This window comes from Tachypleus tridentatus, chromosome 1, assembly GCF_004210375.1.
Source record: "Tachypleus tridentatus isolate NWPU-2018 chromosome 1, ASM421037v1, whole genome shotgun sequence".
Taxonomy (NCBI): domain Eukaryota; kingdom Metazoa; phylum Arthropoda; class Merostomata; order Xiphosura; family Limulidae; genus Tachypleus; species Tachypleus tridentatus.
In genome coordinates, this window is record NC_134825.1 from 121,048,244 (window position 1) to 121,063,947 (window position 15,704).

The following is a 15,704-nucleotide window of genomic DNA, read 5'->3' on the forward strand; positions in this document are numbered from 1 at the left end:
GTATATTAGAATTCTATGGTATCAGTATAGTTACTTATGATTTTTTGGTTATTCAACTATATATATATAAAACAAAAAATTGATATCCTCCACATGCAAAATTTTAAAAGGCTTAACAACTTGTGTCCAGCAACAACTGAGTTCAAAGTTTATAGCAAGAAGAGATAATTGTTTGCCTTACTTCTTATTTATTGTTCTGTATTTTAAGAAAAATAAATTTAATAATTTATTTCTCAAAATAGTAATAATCTATATACATATATAATACATTATAATTTAAATATGACTATATATTACAAAATATCAGTCCACTAAAACACAGCCAAAAGAGGGAAGATTGTTATTAGATACATGACATGAGTGCACTTGCACTGCATCAATGCAAGTTATGTAATGTTAGCTAGGCATAACTGGAAGGTCAATATAATAAAATAGAAAATAGATATTTTCACCGACTGTTAAATAAAGTGACATATGAAATCCGTTTTTCATCGTGTTTGTAGTTTGTTTTTTAATTTCGCGCAAAGCTACACGAGAAAGCCTCTGCGCTAGCCGTTCCTAATTTAACAGTGTAAGACTAGAAGGAAGGCAGCTAGTCATCACCACCCACCGCCAGCTCTTGGGCTACTCTTTTACCAACGAAAAGTGGGATTGATAGTTACGTTATAACGTCCCCACGGCTGAAAGGGCGAGCATGTTTGGTGTGACGGGAATTCGAACCCGCGACCCGCGGATTACGAGTCGAGGGCCTTAACCCCTTGGCCATTGTGAGAGTTAAAGTATAGTGAATTACAAAGTTTACTTTGTAATTATAGACATTGTAGAGTAAACATTATGAATTTATAATAAAAGGAATGCATTTTCTTGTAAACAATATATTTTATCATAATAAACAACAAACTAAAAATATATTTTGTCAAGAACTCTTTCTGTTGTTATTGTACAATTTATTTATTTATATAATGGAACAAACAATATTATGTCAAAGAGGCACGGAAATCAAATTTATAAGCAAAGAAATAAATATATGTTACGACATATTTGAAATTAGTTCATCATTCTTTCTACTATGTAGGAAAATTGTATCAATGTGATTGCACAGGCCAATGATCGTTTTTGTCTCGGAAGTTTTATATGTTCTATAGAATGCTGAGTGCGAAAATAATATTCATTTGTCTCCGTCATGTACAGGTTTTTCACAAAACGTCTTATGTACTCTTACATAAATCAATCATTTTGAATGAAATCGGGTCGCAATTTGTTATTCCTAAAATTTTTACAACCACAGTGTCTTATCAATCGTTCCAGAACCAAAACACAATAATAATAAAAAATGTTCATTAAGGTAAATGAAATAACTTGATCTAAGTTCGAGTTTTCCCGACTGGTAAAAACATTCCTTTCGCGACCGAATCTGTGAACACCACTCTGAAACAACTAACTTTGTTTTCATTCGAGTGCATACAAATACATTTTGTATTATATAAGGAAATCAGAAATTTCATACAGTTTTCATTCCGATACCCTTTCTAAGTCTATATCTATATTAAGATATCAGAAGTAGAATTCAATCAATCGTAGCGAAACTATTTTTCATTTTAGTTTGTTCTGAATGTCGCGCAAAGCTACGTGAGGGCTATCTGTGCTAAGCATCCTTAATTTAGCAAAGGGAAGGCAGCTAGTCATCACCACCCAACTCCTGGGCCACTCTTTTACCAACGAGGAGTGGGATTGATCGCATATTATAACGCCCGCATGGCTGAAAGGACGAGCATGTTTGGTGTTACGGGAATTCGAACTCGGCATCCTCAGATTATGAGTCTAGTGACTTAACCACCTGGCCATGCCGGGCCTTTTTAATTTTGAAAATAATATTTTAAGCAACGTATTTTGACTGACACTGTCTGTACTCATGGCTGATTGCTGCATGTCTGATCATAAAATGCTGTGTAAACTACTCTACTGTTAATAAACTGAGTTCAATCGTGTTACCCAATAAGTTTGTATTGTGTGTATTGATTGTGTTAAAAAAATGAAAATGGAATTTGTGACTTATTGATAAATATCTGTATACATTCGAACATGTCGTGTCTCATGAACATCATCGCAAACTAGTGATATACATATGTTTTTGTATGTGTGGCGCTGTTACAAAACTTTAAAATTCCAGGTAAAATCTAAAATAAACTGGCCGTGTGACGACGTGTATATTTCCTAACAATAGAATTTATCTAATCAGTCAATGATCATGATTATCAAACATGTGACTCATGTCAGAAACAAATTTAAAAAGACAAAAGCATATAGACTACATTCAGTCAACAAGGAACAAGCTCTATACGCTACGATGGATGTCTTATTGCAAATGTTTTCTGCTCTCTTATTTAGCCATTGAATTATACCACGTTTTATCGAGGTTGGATGATAGGACTGGAAGTGTAAGTATCTGTTTGTGTGGGTGGGTTTTCTGTACACAGTTGTGGTTACTTGTCTTGTTTGTTTGTTGATGAGTATGTCAAGAAATGATAGACTGTTTTGTCCTCTATTTCCATAGTGAGGTGGATTCCTATCTACGGAACTGAAATGTTCTAAGAACGGTGGTAAGTTTTCATGATCGTGGGACCAAATAACGAAGAGCATGAATTTAGTTGACTTAACGTTGCTTATTTTAAATTTAAACTGTTGTCACTAGCCCACTATGTTGAGTTTTTTTCAGCTCATTTTTTTTCTGGACGAATTCATTGTTAAGTACACATGTTAGAGCTTTCCTACAAAAACCTTTTTATTTTTATTTGGATTTAGTGCGTGAATTAAGAATTACAAAACTTATAATTAAAAAAAAATGAAAGGTTGTATTTTTTCAGGAACGAGTGTATTTATTTTATGTTGTATAATTCTTCACGGCAACCAAGGCTTTAAGACTTGATTGTTCTGCTTCATGTTTCTCAATGTTTCTCATAAAAAATATGAATCCCTGTCTCTGCTGCTTCAACTGGCTATTTGCTTGACCTGTTTACCTACGTTCATCTCTTGATAGGCCCGCCATGGACAGGTGGTTAAGGCACTAGCCTCGTACTCCGAGGGTCTCGGGTTCAAATCTCCGTTATATAAACATGCTTGCCGTTTCAGCTGTGGGGGTATTATAAAGTTTCGGACAATCCCATTATTTGTTGGTAAAAGAATAGCCCAAGAGTTGGCGGTGGGTGGTGATGACTATCTGCCTTCTGTCAAGTCTTACACTGCTAAATTAGGTACAGTTAGAGCAAATAGCCTTCGTGTAGCTTTGCGAGAAATTCAAAAAGCAAACAATCATCTATTGATACACAACTTGAGTTTATTGGATTGTTTGTAACTGACGCGTTTCTTAAGATTAAAAGTAATTTCTTATTCTAAATATTATTTTCGGGCAAACACAACTTAAACCACAACAAAACAATTTGGGATTGGTATCTACTTACAAGATAAAAATTCGAAACATTTTGTAAGGCCAAGGATGATTGCTTTCGCAATTAGACTCACTGTTACAAGCTTCTGTACGAGAAATATTTTCTTTTTTTATCGGATTCCACTTTCTTAACACGTTAACTAATGTACATGGAGATGTAACCTCGTGATAAATGTTATTTTAACGGAATGACGAACATAAATACGTAGAAATAACGTATAGTTGTCGTAGAGAACATCTTTTATCTATACACAAGCTCGAACCATCTACATCAGTTAATATGTTTGGTTGTTCTTCGTAAGCGAAATGCGGTGTAAATGTAACTATAAAAATATATTATACAAAATAATATAATGCAGTTATATTCTACAATGAATATATAATAATATGTATATATATATTCTATTATTTTACCACTCTGATGTGTGTTTTATTATTAGTAATAATAGTATGTATTATATATCGCAAATATATAATATTTGTGCGTGCGCAATGTTACACGAGAGTTAGTTCTGCTAGCCATCCTCAATATAACCGATAGTCATCAAAATCGACTGCCTGTGGGAATGACAATCACATTATAAGGCCTTCGGGGACTCGAACTCACGACTCGCACATCCTAACCACCTAGCGATGCCAAGCCATATAGTAATGCATTATAAAGAATATATCTATGATTTTCTTAACTAATTATCGGACATGAAATATAAACTACCAAGTTTATATGAATAGCTTGTATTATTAATTGCTTCGTATTAACCATGGAAAGTTGCTACTAGAACTGTCACGCTAAGGAATTTAATAAAACATTTCACACTACTCTCAAACTCAATTTTTACATAGAAATAAATTAATAAACATTCTAAGTTAATATTAAACTGAACCAATGTGACAAGTATTAAATAGAACAATATTATAAATAAATTCAAACATTACGAAGTATTACGTCACGGATAGTCAGCAAGTCATCATCGCAGATCGAATTACCTGTTTGTAATTAAGCATGAAGCTACATAATGGGGTATCTGTACTCTTCTTACCTCGGGTATCGAAACCCGGATTGTTGCTTTGTAAGACCGCAGACATCCAGCTGTGCCAATGGGGAGCACCAAACAACTTAATATCTGAGGTAGTGAACGATATATATATATATATATATATATAATATTTATGTATATATACAAAACTATATGATTGAAAAATATACAAATATATATATATAATTTACAAGTTATTATAATCAATAATCTCTATTGATAAAAATATCGCGATTATCGCTTTCATTGACTACAAATGGAGCGACGTTACCTGTAAACGTAATAATTTTTCAAACATATCATCGAACCCGGAATTATAAACATAGCGGCGATATGCATAGCTCTGCCTGTCTTCAGCTGAGGTTTAGATAAACACAAAATGTAAGTGCATTTCGTAATTTTAGAAAATCATTTTTACATAAGTATTCTTGTTTGCTTGAAAATTATACATTACACATATTTTATTAGTACGAAAAAATTATTTTAGCAAAATTTACCTTACAAATAGTGGGAATGAAGTTCTCATTAAAATATAGGCCCAGCATGGCCAGGTGGTTAAGGCACTCGACTCGTAATTCGAGGGTCCTGGGTTCGAATCCCCGTCATACCAAACATGCTCGCCCATTCAACCGGGAGGAGGGGGGCGTTACTGATCAATCCCACTATTGGCTGTTGGTGGTGATAACTAGCTGCCTCCCCTCCCGTCTTACATTTCCAAAATAGGGACTGCTAGCGCAGATAGTCCTCGTGTAGCTTTGCGCGAAATTCAAACTAAACCAGAGCACAAATAGCCTAATGCGTAGCTTTGTGATTAATTCCAACCAAACAAACACTTAAACTGTAGTTATTATTAACACTTGTTATTGTAGTTTAAAAGATTGTCTGAAAATCAAAGTTTGTGATCCTGTTGATTCTCTAAAGTGAACAGTCATAGTGGTATGCTTACTATTCAGATATCACACAAATCTGATGAGTTAATCAGAATTTTTAAAGACAGTGAAACTGTCGTCAGCATACATGTAATAGTATGAATTATATTGGACGGTACACAACCCTTGATTTTTCTTGAAAACAAAAACAGATTGGCAAGAGATAGAATCAGTCTTAGATAGCAGCACAATGAGTCTTATGACGTAACTTCCCATTCAGGAGGAAGTTGATTAACCTGAAAAACAAAAACTGTTTTGAGAATTTCCTGACAAAACTCAAAACTGCCATTTATATCCATTTGTAGTATATATATATATATTTAGAATGTCTACTAAACATCCAGCTAAAAGTATTGTATATTCCAATTTTAAATGTTATAATTATGACAGACATTCTTCTTTGTGAATTTTTAATCAATCCATGGAAGATTTCTGGAAGACTTCCTGATGATCTGATAATCCAATATAATTTTCATTGATAATATAATTATTTTTTCAGTAGTAACGAGTCTTGTTTTTTTTTTTTAATTTAACCTCCACGTTTATCAGAAAGATCATATTTTAAGTCAACAAATTTACTAGTCACAGTTTCACCAGATGTTCTTACATATCTCTGACAAAAATGGATATTATTTCAGATTTATACTTTCTGTTGATTATGGAAAGTTTGATAAATGTCGCTCATTAAATTATTTTGTTGCTGTAAATAGAATAATCTCTTTAATATAATTACGTTTTATTTTTTTATTTCTGGAATACTCAAAGTTTCTGTTTGGGTGGATGTAACCAAGGAAGAAATCTGTAAAGAGTTGTTACCAGATGATGTTCATTGGTTTTATGTAAGATGTGGTAAGTAAGGTTTTTGTCAGGAATACGAACAAGCTGATTTTATGTTTAAAGCCCGGTTTATTTTGAATTTCGCTCAAAGCTGCTCGAGGGCTATCTGCGCTAGTCGTCCCTAATTTAGCAGTGGGAAAGCAGCTAGTCATCACCACTCACCACCAACTCTTGGACTACTCTTTTTACTCTTTTACTAGCGAATAGTGGGATTGGCCGTCACATTATAATGTTACCACGGCTGAAAGGACGGCCATGTTTGGTGCAACGGGGATTCGAACCTGCGACCCTCGGATTTCGAGTCGAGTGCCTTAACCACCTGGTCATACCGGGCCGTTTGAGACCTGAAGAATAGCACAGAGTCTAGAAAATAGATTTAATGTGAAGTGTTACATAGTATGATCAGAATGGTTTTACTTTGCTTAAAATGAGATTTGAAGTCATCAAAATATTAGCTGGGATTTTTGAAAATTATGAAATCTTTTAAAAATCATTATAAGATTTTCCAGGTTATAGTAGTATTTCATAAATGGAATTATCTTATTAAAGTCCTTGAATTTAAAAAATGGCCCAACAGAAGATAATCATAGACATTTTCCTTCTCATATTATAGAATCTGAAAATAGCTTAATGATACTTATGTTTCTGGATGTTGAAATCTTGTAAAAGTCATGCTAGCATTGTGACTGCGTGTATGAATCTATATATTTATTTCAATCTCAAATTTTTATTGATCAGAAGTATAAGGAAATGAATTTCAGTCTATGTTGGAAAAATTATTAAACTTTCCAATTCCACCGAAAATTCTGAAAATGAGGAAGAAGCAGGAGTTGCTACTACTATTGAGGTAGAGGTAGCTTCCCCTGCAATTAACATTAATAAAACTAAGAAAATAAATGTAATAGGAGAAAAATCGAACACCTTGGTTGTTGATAAAGCAACTGAAAACATTCAAAACAATATAATGAAAAATCCCACAGATAGTGAGCCAGACTCTGACGATCAAGATGGCTTTACTACAGTTACATCTAAAAGAAAAAAAAAAGGAAAAAAAAAAAGAAATAATATTTTGCAAAAAGCCTTCACAATATTCAGTTATAATAGAAGGTATTCAGGTCACTACAATCAACCCCTACTTGCGACGTAGGTTAAACGCTGCAAGCCACATGTGTCCATTGCTAGTATCAAGCGTCTGCCCAGAGGCTGTGTCCTTGTTCAAGGGCAAGACGCTGCTGACCTAAATAGGTTAGTAAAAGAATGGCCAGCAGATGCATTCAAACCTGGTAAAATCAAAATCCACCTGCCAGGAAGTAAGCCGCAGCCTAAAGCTATTTCGTAAGAGGGATTCACCAAACTATAAACCTTGATACTAAAAACCCAAGAGTTAGACGAACAAAACATACCACATACCAACATTCAACGGATAATTTCTAAAAAAATACAAGCACCCACAAACCTTATACGAATCGATATAGATGACAGTTACAACATATTAAATCTTATCAATAATGGAATAATGCTTAGGTATAAAAGATACCAAGTGGAACAGTTAAAAACTCCGGCAATTGTAGTAACACAATGTTACAATTGCCAAAGATATGGACACGTTTCTGCTGCCTGCTTAGCAACACCGAGGTGCTGCGGCTGTGGCGGGGAACATCATATCTCTTAATGCAAAAAAGATAAAGAAACACCCAAATGTTGTAACTGTGGACAAACCTGCACAGCCAACTACAAAGGATGCGACAAATATAAACAAATAAAACAACGTATATATCAGATACGAACAGCTTCGTCAGAACAGGTACAATCAAGTACAAATAGACAACAAAAACAGACATAACAACAAAATCTAACAAACAGTGATGTCGAGAAAACCCACTTGTAGAGAAATATATATGCAAAAACGGCTCGTTTGGGTTAAAAAATATTTTACATAGATGACCGAAGAAGGTCGAAACGTTATTCGCTCTTCTATGTAAAATATTTTCTTAACCCAAACGAGCCGTTTTTGCATATAAAATCTAACAAAACAACTAAAACCACATATGCGCAAATATTAAAAGGAAACAAACCCCCAAAACAGTAAGAACAGAATATTATTACTCAAGAAAATAACACCTTAAAACAAACACAAAAACCTCAAGAAAACAGCACCACATTCCAAGAAACAAATGCTAACACACCTGATAAAACAAGCCTTATGACTACCATAATCAGAAACATATCTACAGAATTCGTAACAGAATACACAAAACCAAACCAAACAAACAACTGTATAGGCTAATTAATATGCTAAAAAAACACATCACACCACACATGCCCTACATAATATCAACACTTACTGGTTACATGCTCACAGCATAATGTTCACAGTAGTATATATCAACATCCAAGGTGCAATAGCTTCCAAGAAACATGAAATCGAAGACCTAAAAGAAGAAACTAACCCCCACATTATAATAGTAAGGAAAACTCTAATATACAATAACAATAGATTTAAAATACCAAATTACACAACAATAAGGAAAGACAGAATAAACAAAAATGATGAAAATAGAGGCATTATGCTGCTCTACAAAACGGTACTATCAGTTACAGAAATAACATTGAGCAGTAACAACGAACATGTTACAGTGGACATCCTGCAAAGAAACAAAACAAAAGTAACTGTAGCAGGAATGTACTGCTCACCAAATAAGCAAATAGATATAACATTACTCAACAACATCTTTTCCCACAACTATAACTCTATAGTTATGGGAGACCTAAACAGTAAAAAATGTTAACTTTGGATGCAGGAGCACAAATAACAATGGTAGAAGTATCTTACAATTCATAGATGACAACAATATTGTTTTATTATACGATACCACCCATACACACATAGCGTATACCACTAACTCCAGTGACATACTAGACCTGTGTATGTGTACATATAAACTGAGCCAGAAACTAATAAAATTCAAGGTGATAAAAGATGTTGATAGTAATCACCCACCAATATGTTGTGTCTTCGATCTTGCGCTCCATAAATATATAACACTTAGGAAAGAAAAATTTAATTACAGTAAAGTAAATTGGCAAAATTATAAATAGGAATTAGACAACCTATTACCTAATAAAGTTATAAAAGAAGTTAAAACCCATATTGAAATGGATAACTACTGTCAAACAATAACGGAGTGCCTTCAGAAAGCAGCAAAGAAAACAATACCAAAACAACACCATAAAACAACAAACAACACATGGAAACCCACTACATAAATAAGCAACCTAATCAAAAAACGAAGAGAATTAAGAAGACAGTATATGATAACAAGAGACAGGGAAACAAAAACATAAATAAACAATATAAGAAATCACATCAGAACACAAATAAAACAACAAAAATAAGATAAATGGAACAACTTCTGCTCAAAACTAAATGATAAAACTGACCCGAAAAAATTCTGGACACACCTTAAAAGACTCATCAACGAAAATACAGTCACAAAAAAATATCCTGCACTCGAACATAATAATACAATAACATACACAAACAAAGAAATATCCTGCATAATACAATAGCATACACAAATAAAAAACATCCTCCACTCGAACATAATAATACAATAACATACACAAATAAAGAAATATCCTGCACTTGTACTTAATAATACAATAACATACACAAACAAAGAAATATCCTGCATAATACAATAGCATACACAAATAAAGAAATAATCTGCACTCGAACATAATAATACTATAACACACACAAATAAAGAAATATCCTGCACTTGAACATAATAATACAATAGCACACACAAATAAAGAAATATCCTGCACTCGAACATAATAATACAATAGCACACACAAATAAAGAAATATCCTGCACCCGAACATAATAATACAATAGCATACACAAATAAAGAAATATCCTTCACTTGAACATAATAATACTATAGCACACACAAATAAAGAAATATCCTGCACCCGAACATAATAATACAATAGCATACACAAATAAAGAAATATCCTTCACTTGAACATAATAATACTATAGCACACACAAATAAGTTTGTTTGTTTTGAAATTTTGCACAAAGTTACTCGAGGGCTGTCTGTGCTAGCCGTCCCTAATTTAGCAGTGTAAGACTAGAGGGAAGGCAGCTAGTCATCACCACCCACCGCCAACTCTTGGGCTACTTTTATCAACGAATAGTGGGATTTACCGTCACATATAACGCCCCCGCGGCTGGGAGGGCGAGCATGTTTGGTGCGACTCGGGCGCGAACTCGCGACCCTCAGATTACGAAGCGCACACCTTAACGCGCTAGGCCATGCCAGGCCCCCAAACAAATAAAGAAATATCCTGCACTCGAACATAATAATACAATAGCACACACAAATAAAGAAATATCCTTTACTTGAACATAATAATACTATAGCACACACAAATAAAGAAATATCCTTCACTTGAACATAATAATACTATAGCACACACAAATAAAGAAATATCCTTCACTTGAACATAATAATACTATAGCACACACAAATAAAGGAATTTCCTGCACTCGAACATAATAATACAATAGCACACAAAAATAAAGAAATAGCCGAAGTTTTCAAAGATCAACTTCAAAATACATTTAAAACTCACACTGATCCAGATATGAATACATATTTCTACAATAAAGTCACTAATCACATATTAAACAATAAACATCAATTTGAACCAATTTTTCCAATAAACATAACTGAGACAAACACAAGACTTGTCACAGATTATGAAAACACGTTACTAGCAAATGAAATATCCCTACAAGAACTACTTGAAGCAATAAAAAAACACATAAAACAAAGCTCCAGGTGAAGATGAAATACAAGCTATCCTTCTGAAAAAGGGCACTCCAAAATTGTTTAATCACCTAAAAACAGTTTTTAACTTATCTCGGTCCTCAGGATACATCCCAGTTTCTTGGAAGCTTGCAAATATATTAATGTTTCATAAGGAAGAAAATCCAGCAAATAAATCTAATAGCTACCGATCAATCAGCCTGACCAGCTGTATAGGCAAAATTCTCGAAAGAATAATCAGTAATAGACTCTCCACATTCTTGGAGATAACATCAAAATTACCGAAAGAACAAAATGGAACTACCGCGAGGAATTATTCGCTGGTTATCTAACTTTTTGGAAAACAAAAAATGTAGAGTAGATGTTGAAGGAACTTTTTCTGAATACTTTACTCCTGAAGCTGGTGTCCCTCAGGGAGGGGTGGTTAGCCCTAAACTCTTCATCATGTATGTAAACAATATGTCACTGGGGGATCCGAATCATGGATTCTCTTCACAGTTCGCAGATGATGTGGCAGTCTGGAAAAGTGCCGCAACACCAACGATAGCAGCCACCAACATACAACCGCAACTAAATATCTTTCCATATAAAATGTGCAATGTAAATATATAACATTTCACCTATTACAGTTGAGAGCACGCCATCTTGCACATACTATTATATAATCAAAGGTACTCCACAAATATCAAAGGTTCACTAATAGCTTTTTCTTTCTTTCTTTCTTTCATCCGGCCACCACACATCTCAATTAAGCAGCTTTGTTCTAACCCCATCAATATGACTTTCTTGGCGAAGCCTCTATATGCCACTTTATTGAAAGTTTCTCAAGTAACATATCATTTCTGATGGACAACAAGCGACCATTTGGTCCTTTAATGTCGAAATAATTTTCGTGATTCAAATTATTATGCATCAAATGCATTACCTCGAAGTTATTATAATTAAATGCAACTTGCCAGATACTTGTCCAACTTTACAATTAATCCAAGTCACTCTGTTGTAACTAAGCTATAAAAAAAAAAGAAACCAGTGTTTAATATTACCAAGAAACTGTAATAATTATGATGACGAGAAGCCCACTTGAAGTAAAAATGTATCTCGAGACGTCTGGTATGGGTATTAACACTTTAATTAAAATAAAGTACAGAACAACGTTTCGACCTTCTTAGCTCATCTTCAGGTTGACAAAGTATTTTATAAGTAATGTTGGTGTTATGTTATTTAGTGCAGTTTTGTATAGTATGGATTTTAGTTTTAGGTTTAAGGTTTTCAAATGAATTTAGTGTTTACTGAAATGTCATGTTATACGTTTTTCCAAATGTTCGTTACTTTTCGCTAATATGAGAAATATATGATATGCAACAGTGTAAGGTTTTATAGTTTGTTGTTTCTTTGAATGTATTATTCTTTTTCGTTGTTGACTATGTTGTTGGTCTAATTTTGTGTGCGTATATTTTTTTCAACGATTATTTGAAGGAAATTTGTTGGTGTTGATGAAGTGTTGTCTTACTTGGGTGATTTCATCATTAATTTTAACGGGTGGGCATAGTTTTGTGGCTGTATTTATTTCGTTTCTTAATATGTTGAGTTTTTTTTTTTTTTTGTTTCATGTGCTGAATAAATACCAATGCTAGGAACTGCAGTTTATGAACCAAGTGAGTGGTGATTGTTCATTGATTCTTCCAAAAGAAGTCTAAAAGGTGTTATCTTTCACAATGGTAACACATATCCATCTTTTCCTATTGCTCAGTCGGTTCACTTGAAGGAAACGTACGAAAATCTTGCACACGTTCTTAATGAGGTAAAATACAAAGAACATGATTGGCTACTTTGTGGAGACTTAAAACTCCTTTGTATGTTGTTGGGTCAACAAGCCAGTTATACAAAGTATAATATATATATATACATATATGTGTGTGTGTGAGTCTAAACGGAAAAGCAGACGATAAAATCAGCACTGGATAAAGAAGCAACGCTCTCGTAGAGTCAGCCTGCCTGATGATAGGATCGAAAAACAGTGAATTTGGAACTTTGGTAACCTCCACTTCACATAAAACTGAGCTTGAGTAGACAGTTTGTAAAGGCCTTAGATGAAGATAGGGACAATTTCACATATCTAGGTGAACAATTCCCAACTCTTTCAGAAGAGAAACTTAAAGAAGAGATTTTTGTTTGGTTTTACATTAGTAAGTTTATTTTGGATTAATAGTTCAATAGGACGCTGAGGAAAGTTGAAAAAAAAGTGAGTTGCCTTTAAAGAAATTATTGATATTTTTAAGAAACTACCAGGACCCATATTACGATAATTTTGTAAATACATGCTTGATATGTTGGGTTGTAATATAAGCTTGAAAGTTCCTTCCTTAAACCAATATACTGACTAGTTCCGTGAAAATCACGGTGCCATCACAGAGAAAGAAGTAGAAAGACTTTAGGAAAATGAAGAAGAGATATCTCTGATTATTACTGGTCAGTGAAACAAGTCACTCCAGACACAACACATAAGAGAACGAACACAACACGTAGTTTTTACCAAAAAATCAGAAGGAACAAGAGTGCATAATTGTTTTTCATTAATGTTCCTCCTTTTCCTTCAGTGTGTTTTATTTTTGTTAAGAAGCATAATAATAATAATGTTTATTGTCTAAAACAAATTAATGTTTTGATCTCAGTAAGACTTTTTCTTTTCCCATTTGTAAAAAATCTTCACTTGATAGAAAAAAGACACATTAATATTAGTTTAGAAATATGTTATTAAAACAAAAGAGCTTTTATATTTGTACCTGTGTTATTATTATTATTTATTATTTTAATTATCCAAGTAATCAGTATTACGTTTATGTTTGTTTTTATTTAAGCACAAAGCTATATAAAGGGCTACCTGGGTTTTGCTCAGTTTGGACCTTACAAGTTTGTATTTTTTTATTTCACGTTTATTTAGCTTTAATAATCGATGGAGTGAAGAAGGGATTATGGTTCAAGTCTTATTTTAACTCCTATTGTCATGAAACTTGCTCACCCTTTCTTTGATATGACAAAAGCTCCGCTCCTGAGGATATTTGTCATTGTTACCAGTTTTGAACTGCTGACTAGAAGGAATACAGCTGGTTAGGAGCACATACCATTACCTTTATTTTGTTTGTATCTACTATAGTTTAAAGAATACTGTACTAACTAATTAATTAACTAATGAAGCCATAAACTAATCAATTAACAAATACTACTAATTACCCAACTCTCTTTATTATGTTGCCTGTACATTAAACACATATTTTTCGATATATTAGCTGTACGTTCTAATAGTTAATTGAAATATATATTTGAAAATGCCACTAAAATAAATTAATTTTGTCTCAACTTGAACTTTTGAATTCCTTGAAAAGTTATCAACAGATCTTTGCAACTTGATCCTTAGTGAGCTCCTTGGATATGACTTAGTCATGTTTCAGTTGCTAAATGATGACATCTAAACCAGTTGTTTACATAGTTATCTGATTTCCAGTTTTCTTTCTAAGTAAAAAATGATAGAAGGAAAATTTGTTTTCCTGTTCACTCAATTCTTAAGATCACCATTTTCTTAGCTTTTTAGATAAAAGGAATTTTGGTTAAGTAAATAGGTTATTGGGAAACCATAGCCTACAATATCCGCACTGAGCCTAAGCATACTCCTATAAAAGTTTTCTAATTATTTCAACCACTTTAAAATGCATATTAATCCAATTGAATATTTATGGACTGAGATAAGCCGATTAACGAAAAATCACGAGTCAGACTCGGAAGATGAACTTTTTGAAGTATTCAAAGAAGGATGATAATCAGTTATTCAAGAATATCTTTACAAACTTATTGAAAGTATGCCATGTTGTTGTGAAGCAGTAGTAAAGTCCAAAAGGATGTCAACTAACTATTAAGTTGTGAAACTGGTTTCTGTTATTTTGAGTTTCATTTTTACCTTTGATTATTGCAGACAAACGTGGTTGATCATTTTGTAGGCTAACTGGAATAAGATCTGAGAAAGTACAGCAGCTGTGCAACACATTTTATGAGAATATGTAACTACAATCATGAAAAGTTTAGGTATTCACGAAAGTTAGTGTATAATTAAGATTTGAAATCATATTCGAACATATCTTGTCGAGTGCATTCTGAAAACATATAGTTTTACATATTTTTCTGTTGTATAATATATAACAAATTAACAATATTTTCAAGAGGGCCATATTTTGCCCCCCCCTTCCAATGTAATTTGAGTAGTTATGAATTAATTGTTGCTACATTACTGGGTCATACTACTACAAAATTCTAAGATTTTCTCCTTATTCTAATTGTGTATTATTACATCACAATCTCTAGTAGTGTGTAGAACGTTCTAGACCTCTGTCAGGATATAAATGCACGTCGAAAATGTATATCAAACGACAGGTCTAGATGGCGTGTTTGTGAGTTTAGCGAAAAAGAGCATAATAGTGGTAATATTTCTAGTATTACAAGTTGTATTTTAGTAACAAGAAAATAATTCGTCTCGTCAAGTTATGTTATAAATTAATTGAACTAACCTCTGTGGACTTTGACAAAAATTGAATTGTTTAAACTTTTGGATGCAAATGTGGTAATC

General features: G+C 33.2%; 1 long non-coding RNA gene across 1 annotated transcript; it reads left to right on the forward strand.

The window, feature by feature from the left end:
- The first annotated feature begins 2,325 nt into the window (after positions 1-2,325).
- On the forward strand, positions 2,326-14,452 carry LOC143222514 (uncharacterized). Its single transcript, XR_013012285.1, has 3 exons — positions 2,326-2,438; positions 6,177-6,260; positions 12,724-14,452. It is a non-coding gene; the product is annotated as an uncharacterized LOC143222514 (long non-coding RNA).
- Positions 14,453-15,704: the final 1,252 nt, after the last annotated feature.